At 36.2% G+C, this 12245-nt stretch overlaps 1 long non-coding RNA gene across 1 annotated transcript; it reads left to right on the top strand.

Moving 5' to 3' along the window:
- The first annotated feature begins 1256 nt into the window (after nucleotides 1-1256).
- On the top strand, nucleotides 1257-11578 carry LOC113961104. The gene is made up of 3 exons (XR_003532208.1): nucleotides 1257-1295; nucleotides 8976-9170; nucleotides 11259-11578. It is a non-coding gene; the product is annotated as an uncharacterized LOC113961104 (long non-coding RNA).
- The last annotated feature ends 667 nt before the right edge of the window (nucleotides 11579-12245 follow it).

Here is a 12245-nt window from a genome sequence, read left to right as displayed (position 1 = left end):
ATTTGATTTAACAAACAAAATCCTTCTTGAAGTACATTTGGTCATAAAAAAGGAATTCTTAAAATGCAGCACTTACTCATAAGTTGTAGTTCTTACACAGAGAAAATGATTGCAGATCTGGGAGTAGTTCTTGAACTCTTTTTAGGTTTCATTCTTCAAATGGAAGCTTTGACCTATTTCTTAAAGAGAAGAAAAGCAAGAACTGAAATCCAAACTTCTGACAAGCGTTTGGCCTTCCTAATTTTTCTTTATATCAAAGCATTTTGTTTCGTGCTGGATTTTTGTGGCAAGATTTTGGTAGTGGGGCAGCTACAGGGTGACTTCTGCGAGAAGTTGCTGGAAGCTTCCTCCATGTCTGACAGAGCTAATGCCAAACAGCTCCAAGATGGACCTGGCACTGGACAAGGGTGAGCCCGTCAGCAATGGTGTGAGCACCTCCAGGATAATATGTTTCAGAAGAGAGGAAAAAAACTGAGCAGGAGCAACTGAAGACAGCAAAGAAATATGTGACAGAAACAGCTGCAGAAACTGCAGACACTGAGTTCAGTGAAGAAGAAGAAGGGGGAGGAAACGCTCCAGGTGACAGAGCTGAGATTCTCCTGCAGCCCATGGAGGTCCACAGAGGAGCAGTGACCCACCTGCAGCCTGTGGAGGAGCCCCACATCAGAGCAGGTGGATGCCCAAAGGAGGCTGTGACCCTGTGGGAAGCTTGTGCTGTACTAGGTTTTCAGCAAGACCTGTGGACCTGGAGAGAGGGGTCCAAACTGGAGCAAGTTTGCTGGCAGAACTTGTGATCCATGGGGGACCCACACCGGAGCAGTACACGAAGAATTGTAGCCTGTGGGATGGACTCCCTTTGGAAAAGTTCATGGAGGATTATTTCCCATTGGAGGGACCCCACACTGGAGCCGGGGAAGAGTGTGAGGAGTCTTCTCAGCGAGGAGGAAAGAGCCGCAGAGGTAACATGTAATGAACTCAATCCCATGTTCCCTTGTGTCGCTGCAGTCGAAGAGGTAGCGAATTCTGGAGTAAAATCTTCAGAAGGAGAGAGGGGTGGGGGGAAAGTGTTTTTAAGATTTGATTTTATTTCTTATTTTCCTACTCTGATTTGATTGGTAATAATGTAATTTTTTTTCTTCCAAGTCAAGTCTGTTTTGCCTGTGACGGTAATTGGTGAGTGATTTCTCCCTGTTTTTATCTCAACCCATGAGCCTTTTATGATATTTTCTCTCCCCCGCCCAGCTGAGGAGGGGACTGATGAAAAAACTTTGATGGGCGCCTGGAGTCCAGCCAGAGTAAGTCCACCACAGGTGGTTCTGACTCTTCAAGGTGGGTGTCCGCATAAAAGGAATGTCAAATGAAGCTATACAACATGCAAAAAGGTATAAAACAATCAAAATATTTCTTATCATTTAGTGGTTAAAAGTGTTTTAAGGCAACAATGTAAAAAGAGCTGTCCTTCTCCAGGGCACTTCTGTCACAAATCATTTTCAATTCAATGAGTTTATATTAAATAATCAACTGTGAGTTAATGCAAAACATCAGACTTTTCATTTCTGGAAGAGAGAAGCAACATGGAGTAAAGCTCCAAGTAATAATAATACTGATCTAATAATATTGTTTCCATCTGCTGGTAAAAAAGTGTAAAATCAGAATGTCTTGGGGAGATACAGGCATTCCTGTACGAAGGAACCTCAACAAACATAACATGAAGCTATAAATCTCATTAAAATTTTTGTAGGATATCTGTGAGGAACAGGTTTGACAATCCACATATAACCTTCAAAAAATATATTTAGCTTAATACTTGTTTTCATGGCTAAAAAAATTAGCTTTTTTAACTCTCAGATTGATGCTTGCAGAGCATGCCAAGATTAAACAGGAATGCAAAACAAGGCACCTTTGCTATCTGATTAAATAAATTTAATACAGGCAATCTCAGGAGAGAGTTGTACCTGACCTTGAGAAGTTTACATCTTGATAAAATGATGCATCCTGCTCTGCAAGACATTTTTTTTGCAGATGTGAACGAAAAGTTATATATATTTTTAAGCCTGTGGATATTTTTCATAGTGAAGGCAAGACTTTAAAGCAAGAAAATTATTGCTTTCTTGATCTGATTTACCACAAAATCCTACCACTGCAGGTGTCTTTGGACTTTGTTATAGTCAAACAAGATTCTTTCACAGAAGAACTCAGAATTAGAGAAAAAAAAATCTATCACTATTTAAATGGTTAAAGTAATTTGAATTTCACTATCCACTACACAGAAACCATACCCCCAGACAGAAAATTTGCATTTGTGAAATTAGCTAAATGAAGGGAGTTGGTCAGTTATGAAAGATGAACAGCTTAAACGGACCTAAATTAGTGTTAGGTAAATGATGCCTTCGACCTTCAAGGCTCACACAAGGCAACCAGTTTTAAAAATGAGAACCAGGTGATTGTAGATGGTGCCACTAGATGGCAGTCCTCCAAAGAATTTAGTTCTCCTGATTTCGGGGATTAAATGAATTCAGCAAAGACTTTTAGTAGACTTCTTTTTAAACTTTAATTCTCTTCCTGTCTGGGGAATGTAGCTCTAAATCTAAAACTTTCCTCCCAAAAATTTCTAATCATTCATAAAGCTCAAACACCCTCAATTTCCTCAACCTGTTGGCTACTTCTTGAAAATCAGATTCTCATCTTCAAATCCTGTCCTCCCATAGCTTCTACAATTCACCTCCTCTAGATCCACTCCCAAGTAACTCCTTCAACTTCCCGGGTATTTCGAGGAGTTCTGTCCTTTACTCTCTTCTCATTTTCCTCTACTCAATGTCTAGTAACTTTATAGTCAAAGACACGTACAGGTTCCTTCTCTATGGTAATGAATAGGAGCATGATTCATCACTCTGTTCTGCATCAACAGAAACATGAGATTATCTTTTTCTTAGGGACGTCAAGCTGCCAGTTCTAGCTCAGCAAGACTGAAAGGTAAGGTTCTAATGAGCCTTGGCCTTTTCAACCTTCATGACCTCTCCACTACTTTCTTTCTTCATTCACTATGGCTAGCACAGACTCAGAACACAGGTGATATTCATAACATTCTAAAATTAAATGCTTTTTCTAATTTCTCTACAAAACTAATGTCTGTTCTCTACAAAACTAATTTCATATCTTGCTTGCTGCACCATCAGTTTCTCAACCTAAACAAGCATCATCTTGTTCTGTTCACAGTCATTCAAACTGGTACTGCAAAGACCATAGTTACTTCCTTGGAACACTATTCTGTCCTTTGAAGTAACAAAAAAAGAAAAGCTCATTCAAATATAAGATGCTCCTCTGCTTTAAAAGCCTTCACAGCCTTTCCTTTTTTGTCATCTCCAAAACAGTAAAATGATTAGTTCTACTTTTGTGACTTCTAACTCAATCACTGACTTCCTATGTTCAGGGGGGTTCCTTTCTGAACACCTTTTTGCTACCCTTACACAGCCTCTCACACTCCTGAGAGCCATTGATTTATTGTCTCAGAATTTCCTTAAATTCTCTCCCACCATGTCCTGCAAAATAGTTAATGACTGGGTTTCTGGTATGCTGAGACCCCTGCTTAAATGCTGATTAGTATATTTATTCTCATTGAGTCCTTATATTCTCTGTATGTATCTGTATGTATCTGTTCAACAGATAGAAGTGCTGCTGAACCAAAAGCAAACACTCCAACAAGGACCATGAATCATATTCATATGCTACCCAAATTGCTGACCAAAGCAGAAGCTCACAAAAACCAAAGGGAAACATCAGGGCCTAATCCTGTACCCTGAAATAATGTCATCCTTGATGCTTAGGATAATATTGACTACACCAAAAGAATTCAATTACTAAAATCTTTCATAAAGCAACTTATGGATTCATATTTTAAGAGCAGAGAGAAGCATCATTATTAGCCTGACCTTCTAAACAATACAGACAATAAAATTTCATCAGTATTCCTGCACCAAGCTCATGATTGGCTGGATGAAGCCCAGGTAACACCTCAGAAAGAAATACAGTCTTGATTTGAAGGCAGTAAATAATGGATAATTTCAGAATCTGATACTTTCATTGCTATACATTGAAATCTGACAGCTATTTCAGAGCTATTTCAGTCTCAATTTGTCTAGACTGAAATCTCAACTATTAGGTCTGTTATGTTTTCATTTAGCAAATCCTCTTGCATCAGAAACTGTACCATACAGGTAATATATTCAGATCAACTCTCTCTCTCTCTCTCTCTCTCTCTCTCTGTCTCTCTCTTTTATAAAACCTACATAATGATAAGTCTTAATACAGAACCAGTAGTCAAGAAAAAGAGAGAACACATACAGGAATTGACCCTTCTGCTTGCTCCCTCGTAACTTTATTTGAAACACTCTGTTAGTAAATTAGGTGCACAACATTCCTAAAAATATTCATATGGAAGAATAATCACATATTTAGCCAATGAAATCTGCTGACCCTTTCTGGAACTTAGATTTTTCAGGGGCTGCAGGCAGATATTTCCTTTCATTTCAAATCCAGAACATGGAGCCCTCTTCTAAGGGTGGATGCATCCATTCTTTCAAGGAGGGGCAAGGTGCTTTTTTTTTTTCTTTTAAGAGTAAAAAGCAGAGATGTCATTTCCACCTCTTTATGATAATATATTATTGAAGCACAGAGCCAGGAAATGAGAATTCATTGCTTATCTGAGGATTCAAACCTCACTTACCAATAGATTATTTGAGCATTCCGGGTACAGGAAGTTTTGTTGCTGAGCAGAAAAGAATGCAAAAGTCATGCAGACAAGAAAGACAACAAGTACTGACATGACTATCTCAGTTGTTAGAGCACTTACCTGGAACAGAATAGCTCTGTATAATATTTCTAATCCCAAAACTTCTTTTCTATATTATTGCTAATGTCTCACTTCCTTTATTTTAAGGTAAACGTGTTTAATTTATACTTCAGAGAGTATTACAGAGACATCTTCTGTTGCTTATCTTTCAAGAATGTAGAGCACCTTTCAGACTTACTGCTGCTTTTCAGGATACAATCTCTCTTCCTACAAAGTATGACCCTAATTCCCTATTCTTATCCTTATGACCTTGCATTTGGCTGCACTAAAATGCATTTTTTTCAAGTGAACCCAAGTTAACAAGCTACACAAATTGCCTTGTAAAACTGACCAAGCCTTATCCTTATTTACCACTCTACCATTCTTTAGTCACTATGGACTTTAGAAGCAATAATTTGGTATTTCTAGAGCTGGTGATACTCAGAAACTAGAAGTAGCAAACTGCCAGTCTGAAAAACCATCAGAAATAACTTGAGAGTATTAAGGCTCCAATTCTGAATTTTTTTATATCATTATAGAAACTAGAAAGACACAAAAAAGCAAAGTAATAAGTAGTGAAAAAGAATATGCTTCATATTAATTCATATCCACAATATTTATTGCAAAACAAATAAAAAATTTTAAAACCCCAAATATTTAGGAATTCACTACAATCAAATGTAACAATTGGTAATATAGCAACACGATAAAACTGAGTAGGCTCATTCCACAATTAATTTACACATCCTTACTACTTCTTATAGAACAAATTTTTTGTCAGATCTCTACTTACCTGCTGTGTCAGCCTCAGAAAAAATTAGCTATAATGCATTTTCTTCTACTTCAGTTCCTCATTTATTAAACATCCTGCAATTATCACATAACTACCTACTACATATGCAATGAATACTTTTGTCTACAAGTTTTTCTAGGCCCCAGTTATGTATGTGTTTCTTTTTGTGCATGTGTTCAGCTCAAGAGAACTACAATCAATTCTTAAAGTTATGCTTGTTCCTAAGTGTCTGTAGAGTCAAGATTGAGGTAAGACTCTGTCTGTGATAAAGGGCTGGTGGGTGTGTACTTTAAACCTTTTACTATTGCAGAACTTTACATCCACAGAAAACTTACTGTATTTGCTTAGTATTTCTTGTTATTTCAATGGGACCTCTCTTGTGAGTAGAATATATTTATAACCTAAATTGCGGCATAGAACTTAAAACATGTCTACAAAATGCAATTTATTTTTAAAAACATACAATACGCAGGATACAAGTCTTTTAGTAGCCTTGTTCTAATTATTTTAAAATACATCCACCAAATAAGAGAATTTTTTCAAATCTTTTTCTTTTCCACTTCTTTAAAATTACAAAATCCTGAAACATCATAAAAGTTATTTCTCAACATGTAATACTGTACATTACAAAAGGAATTAAATCATAGTAAGTCAGAAAATAAGTAAGTTCATAACTTTTCCTTTCAGCTTGCTCTTTCAAATTAGTATATTGGTTCTTCCTCTTTATTGTCCATGCCTCTCTGCACCTAATATAAAAGGCCTCTAAAAGTGAAAAAAATTAAATCAAGAATCTTCATATCTATTCTCTAGATTCCAAAGTACGTAATTTATCAAATACTACATCATGACATTCATCAGACCATAGGATGTAAACTGCAAACATAAATACTTGGCACAAGGTGACTAGTAATTTCTACTAAAAGTAGAGCTCACATTATTTAGAAAAGAAAAACAGGTAAAGCTAAACTGTTGGTAATAATTTTAAAATAAAAAAAATAAATGCCGAAGTCACAGTTTTCCTCTTGCAACTTAAGAAGGTTTTTCCTTTGTTGCACTGAAAACTTAAACCGAGCAATGCAGAGTTTACATCTTAAATTGGGTATATGAATAAATGTTGTGTAAAAATGTTACACATATATTCATATTCAAATTCTCTCTCAGCAGAGAGTATCTGTAAATATCCTTAAAACTTTGAATTAGTTTTATGATATGCTGTCACTTGAACGTCTTCCTAGCTTTTCAATTGAGCTGTTGATTTTAGAGGAAACACGAGGTCTTTGGCTACCTTTGAAAAGTTAATAACTACAAAATTCTACCATTTAACTCTCCAATCTAAGTTGTACTGAAGGTGATGAAAGTCTATTGACTTCCACAGGCCACAGATCAAATTCTAAACACAGTCCCTGGCTACTGTATGAACTCTACAAAGTTAATAAATGTCTAACATGCAGACAGTTACAATGTGAAGAGCAGTATATGGAAAATGTCTGAGACGTAAAAAACAAAAATCAGAAATGACTCCGCAAATATAGGTTACTTTAATTAAAGTTCCTAAGTACCTTCATATTTTTAGGAGAATGAAATGAAAATGGTAGAAATTCCACTTTGAAATTAACAGTTTTCAGGTTTAACTATTTTGTCCCAGGTTCTTCTGGGGCAATGACACTTTCAACAACTTGACTTTTTGTTATAAGGCCCTATGCCTTCTGTTATAAACAGAAATTATTAGAGGGAAATCATCAAGAATTAAAAAATTGTGTAAAGAAAAACAAAAGATTGATTTATCATGCAATATATATTCACGTTACAGAAATATTTTATATTTGCTTACATTTTTTGGAAAAAAACAAGACTGAAAAAAAAGTAAAAGTCACACTTGTAAAGAAAAAACACCCCATGAAAATCAGTGTAATAGAATTTTGACTCACAATTGAAAAATAATCTGAAGCATATATCAGAATATCTGCACTACATTAATATAGTTTGAGTCCAGAGGCTTATAGGCATGTGACAACCTCACAGAAAACAGTGTCAATAAATCTCTTTATTTTAATTAAAATTACTCAAAATAATTTTTTCAAGTCATACAATTTTAATGTATAGAAAAGAGCCTAGTTACTTTATGCTTCAAGGAGACAGTTTCACAGATCTTACAGTCCGAAGTCTCTACTGAAATCAGCGGCTTTTTTGCCTGAATGAGAACAGGATTGAAGTTATGAATAAAATGTGAAAGTTAAACATATGAATGAAATATCCAGTTTGAAAAGCAGCTCAATCACACAATATATAAGATTGATTAGGATTTGAGGTATGCTTACAGCAATCCCATTTGACACAAAGGATTTTTTTTTTAACTAATTGAATAGTTTTACAACATGAATAGAAACAAGTAATTGTTTTGGATTGTGAAATCAGAGATCAGTGCTTTAATAAGAAAATCATATCAATTTAAAATTAGAAAGAAATATTTCACACTGCTTTTTTAACTCAATAGGAAGTATATAATCTTCATAAATGTTTACAGATGTTTAGGATGCTGTAATACAATTCACTTTCTCTACAGTGCAATTACCACACAACCAAAATAAAGCAAAAATAGATGGCAAACAATCTAACTTTGAACTTACAATATTTGGAATGATTGCCATAAATGATGGCTGGTAAAACAATTTTAAAATTTCCAGGAACTTTTTCTCTAAGTTTTATCATTTACTTTAAATAAATAAAACCAATTCGCATGTTATTTTAATTGCATTACCAGTACTGCTCTTGTGTAGAAGTTATCATTTCATTGAATGAACTAAATGAATGCTTTATCAATGTACACTGAAATATTTAGGGCATACTGCAGGTAAAGGTGAATGTTTTTACGGCACACACTCTCCTAAAATAGACTATTTATCATTCTTTGAAAAGGGGACATAAAAAAACAATACCATGTGTGTGGCCTACATTACCTTCACTTAATGCACTAAATACGGTTTTTTTAGAAAATTGTGCAGTTTCTGCACCATTGATAATCTGACAGTAAGTATTTATTGAAGGTAAAACACTCATTGTCTGTTGACACTATTTGTTTTAATATATAATCTTGCTAACCAAATGATCTTTAAGCAATGCAGATAAGCAATGGCATGCAAAGGGTCACTTAAATGCCAATTTGACTGTTTCATAAACTTAAGCATTCTTTTCCCATGACTATTCTCAGCTACTTAATTGAAAGTATTATCCATTTACAAACTTAAGGCCTGCCATAAAAAGGCTCTCTTCTGTATCCAATAGACCTTTCAGAACCCTAAGAACAACAAAATCTAATCAATAAAACTTCTCTTTTCTTTTCCTCTTTTCTTATAGGGAAGTGAACTAACCTATAGTACATCTAAACAAAGCTATCTGTAAAGATCTTATTAGCAGTGAAGACCATAAAACTGAAGAGTCTGACTTGACGTGGGATGGACAGGATCAGTTAAGTTAGGACATGGTCTGTACTACTTTTGTAATCTGCACTCCTACTATAGAAGGGCAGATACAACCTACGACAAGAGCAAGGTAATAAGCAGTTGTCCTTAAATTATAGCTCTACGTGTAAAATCTCCTGAATTTCAGACAAGCACTGACTGTAATACAAATTCAAGTTAATGAATTTTTAATACATCTTCCCTATTTAAAGATGATGACTTACAGCTGGCGTTGCTTATATTAAATTTGTGGTATTTTCCATTGTTTGTTTTTAATTATTTTGATTAGATTATGCTTGGAATTGTATAGACAAATTCAACCCCACATAAGCAACTTCAGTTTCTGATGCAGTCAAGAGAAGTTTCATCTACATATAACAGGACTGAATAGGCTATTTGTATTTTAAAAACCACATCAGAACTATTTCAAGGACTTAAACAGAAAGTTAAAGCTAGAGGTACCAAACTAAACCTGATAATTTAGATTTGGAATTGTAAGTGTTCAGATCCAGATTTGGGGGGATGGCATTATTCCTTCTCCAAACTCGGCTATTACGCTATGCACCAATAACTTAATATATTTTCAGTAATTTTCTCATAATAATGAAATAAGATTCAAAAATTACTTGACATTTGAGGCCTGAGGAGCCAAAGATTGTTGCAAGTGATGTTCTTCTTGAAGCTCTTTCTGAACTTCATCTAGTTTAATTTTTTACAGTGCTTTTCCTTCTACCTGTAGCACATCCCAAGATGGAGCCTAAAATGTTTATGAACAACAGACAAATACAGTATTACAGACTGTTAATTTACAAGGATATTTTCACACCCTCTCTGGAGAAATGCAAGGAGCAACGGCACATAAGCAGCTCTGACTATCAGAAGAACAGAGTTCAATTAAACTACAGCAGTTTATACCTGCTGTCACTACACATATCACAGCAGTGCCTACAGCTATTCAGTATAAGGAATAAGCAGAAAAGTGTGATAAAACAAAATTTCCAATGTGCCCTACCTAAATTATTTCTCTGAATAGTGTATAAGATGAACGTATTTCAATCTATTACAAAGATATAATCAAACATGCATCAAAATCATAATATTAGTCTGTAGAACTAATAAAGTAAGAAAAGCGCGAACACATATGCAATTTGTACTGTATTTTTAAGCTAATTCAAACATATGTATAGTTTAAAAGACGATATTTTTAGGAAAGCTTCTTCAAGGTTATGTTTATTAAATACAGGAACTTCAGCATGAGTACAGATGTAAGGAATTCCTACTGTTTCCACCCACAGCTGCTCATTTCTATTTATTAGTTGTGCTTAGTTGCTCAAAAAATTGTTTTTTTCACACTGTGAAATAAATCAAATAACTGATCCATGTTGAAAAAATCGTACTAAAAAAAAATGTGGAGGTGTCCTAATTATAGAGGCTGGAACCAGTTTATCGCTATGTGGGTATAATCAAAACTGTGTATTCTACACTCTCCATGTCATTTCTGAAGGACTGTTAATAATGGATCATTTGCAGCAGCTGCCCAGGGCACACCTGACGACTCAGGCTACAAGGTGGGTGTTAAAGAACTCTGGGAGGAGTGTTTCTTTGTCTTCACACCAATGACTCAGCTGTGATAACTGCCCTCTGGGGAGGAATTAACACCTTCACACCCAGCCCAAGGGGTCATCTCTGCTAATGGGCCATACTGGACTGGCATAATAGGCAGCTTCAACAACCTAGACCATCAATAATAATGGCCAGTCTTCGCGAACGAAGATTTGGGGAAAGGTCTTTTACCTTTCCAGCCTGCGCAATGGATTTTTTAGGTGAGACACAGCATGCGCTGAACTGAGCCCACCCTTTAATCCTAAGGTTCATCTGCCGGGGCCAAGCAAGCTTGGACAATGGCAGTGAGGTCCTCAGGACATAGGTTTGTTTAGAGTGACCTTCTCATAGATGGATGGCCTCACATGCTCCATCTGCCCGGGGGACCGGGGAATCGAACCTGGGTCGCAGCGGTGAGAGTGCCGCATTTTAACCACTAGGCCACCAGGGGTCCCCTAGACCATCAAGGACTCCAAAAATATCCCATGACTCACAGAGTTAAATAACCCTGGGGGAGGTACTGGACATTCCCACCTGAACCTGAGCACATATAATCTTGGGGGTTTGGGATTTCTAGTACCACTTGTAGGATTCATAGGACGACCAGAACTTCAACAGGACTGCAACAGTCACTCTCGACAAGACTATGATCATCACTTCAACAGAACTGCGATCATCATCCAGACCAACAGGTTTCTTTTCCTTTTACTTTACCTCCAGGGGGACCACATGGTGGTCAGCACAGGGGTGGATGAACACCATTGTGTTATTGTCCTGGGGTGCGGGGTTATACATCTGTCTTTGTGGGTTAAAACCAGTTTTCCCTGTATCATTGCCTTTATTGTAATTTTTTTTTTTAGTAAATTGTAAGTCTGACTTGTAATCTCTTGAGTTGGGTGCATTTTGTCCATCAGTTTACTTTAAAACCAGCACAAGAGGGAAGACAGAAATTAATCTAAGATCTGTGATTCTCTTTGTAGAGTCCTCCCACATAGAATTTTTGTCTGGGACAGCTCACTATAATCCAGTAGCAAGAGCAAGCAGCAAGGAAAAGGAACTACTGAAGCCATCATTGCTGCCAAAATGTCTGCATCTGTTACATGAAACTGACCTTCATAATCCATACCCTTGTACTGCTTTTTCCATATTGTGATGACTTCCAGAGGTCCGTTCCAACCTTAACCATTCCACAATTCTGTTTCCTGCAAACTGTTAAACATCTTTAAAACAGACTAGCAGTGCCGTCGATAGAAAGGATTCTTCTGAATTCCACTTAAAAGCCTGTGTATGTAACAAAATAAACAAGTATAATCATAGCATAACAAAGACGGGCAGAAACAGAACAACACAGTGGGGAAAATTAATTTTAAAGTGCTTTGTCTTGAAAAACATGTTTATCTCAATATGAAAATTAGGTCCACTTTTGGGCCCAGGTCTTCCAGCTACACCAGGGTAATTAATTCTGCAAGTCTGGTCAGACTGGCTACCTTAGTTTATAAAAACCCGAAGAACACAATTATTGTGAGCAAATGCCTTTCTAATTTATTTTTCAGTCACATATCTT

This window comes from Neopelma chrysocephalum, unplaced genomic scaffold, assembly GCF_003984885.1.
Source record: "Neopelma chrysocephalum unplaced genomic scaffold, ASM398488v2 Primary Assembly neopelma1_24, whole genome shotgun sequence".
Lineage (NCBI taxonomy): Eukaryota > Metazoa > Chordata > Aves > Passeriformes > Pipridae > Neopelma > Neopelma chrysocephalum.
Note: the sequence above shows the minus strand (reverse complement) of the source record. Positions and strands in the feature narration are given on the sequence as shown.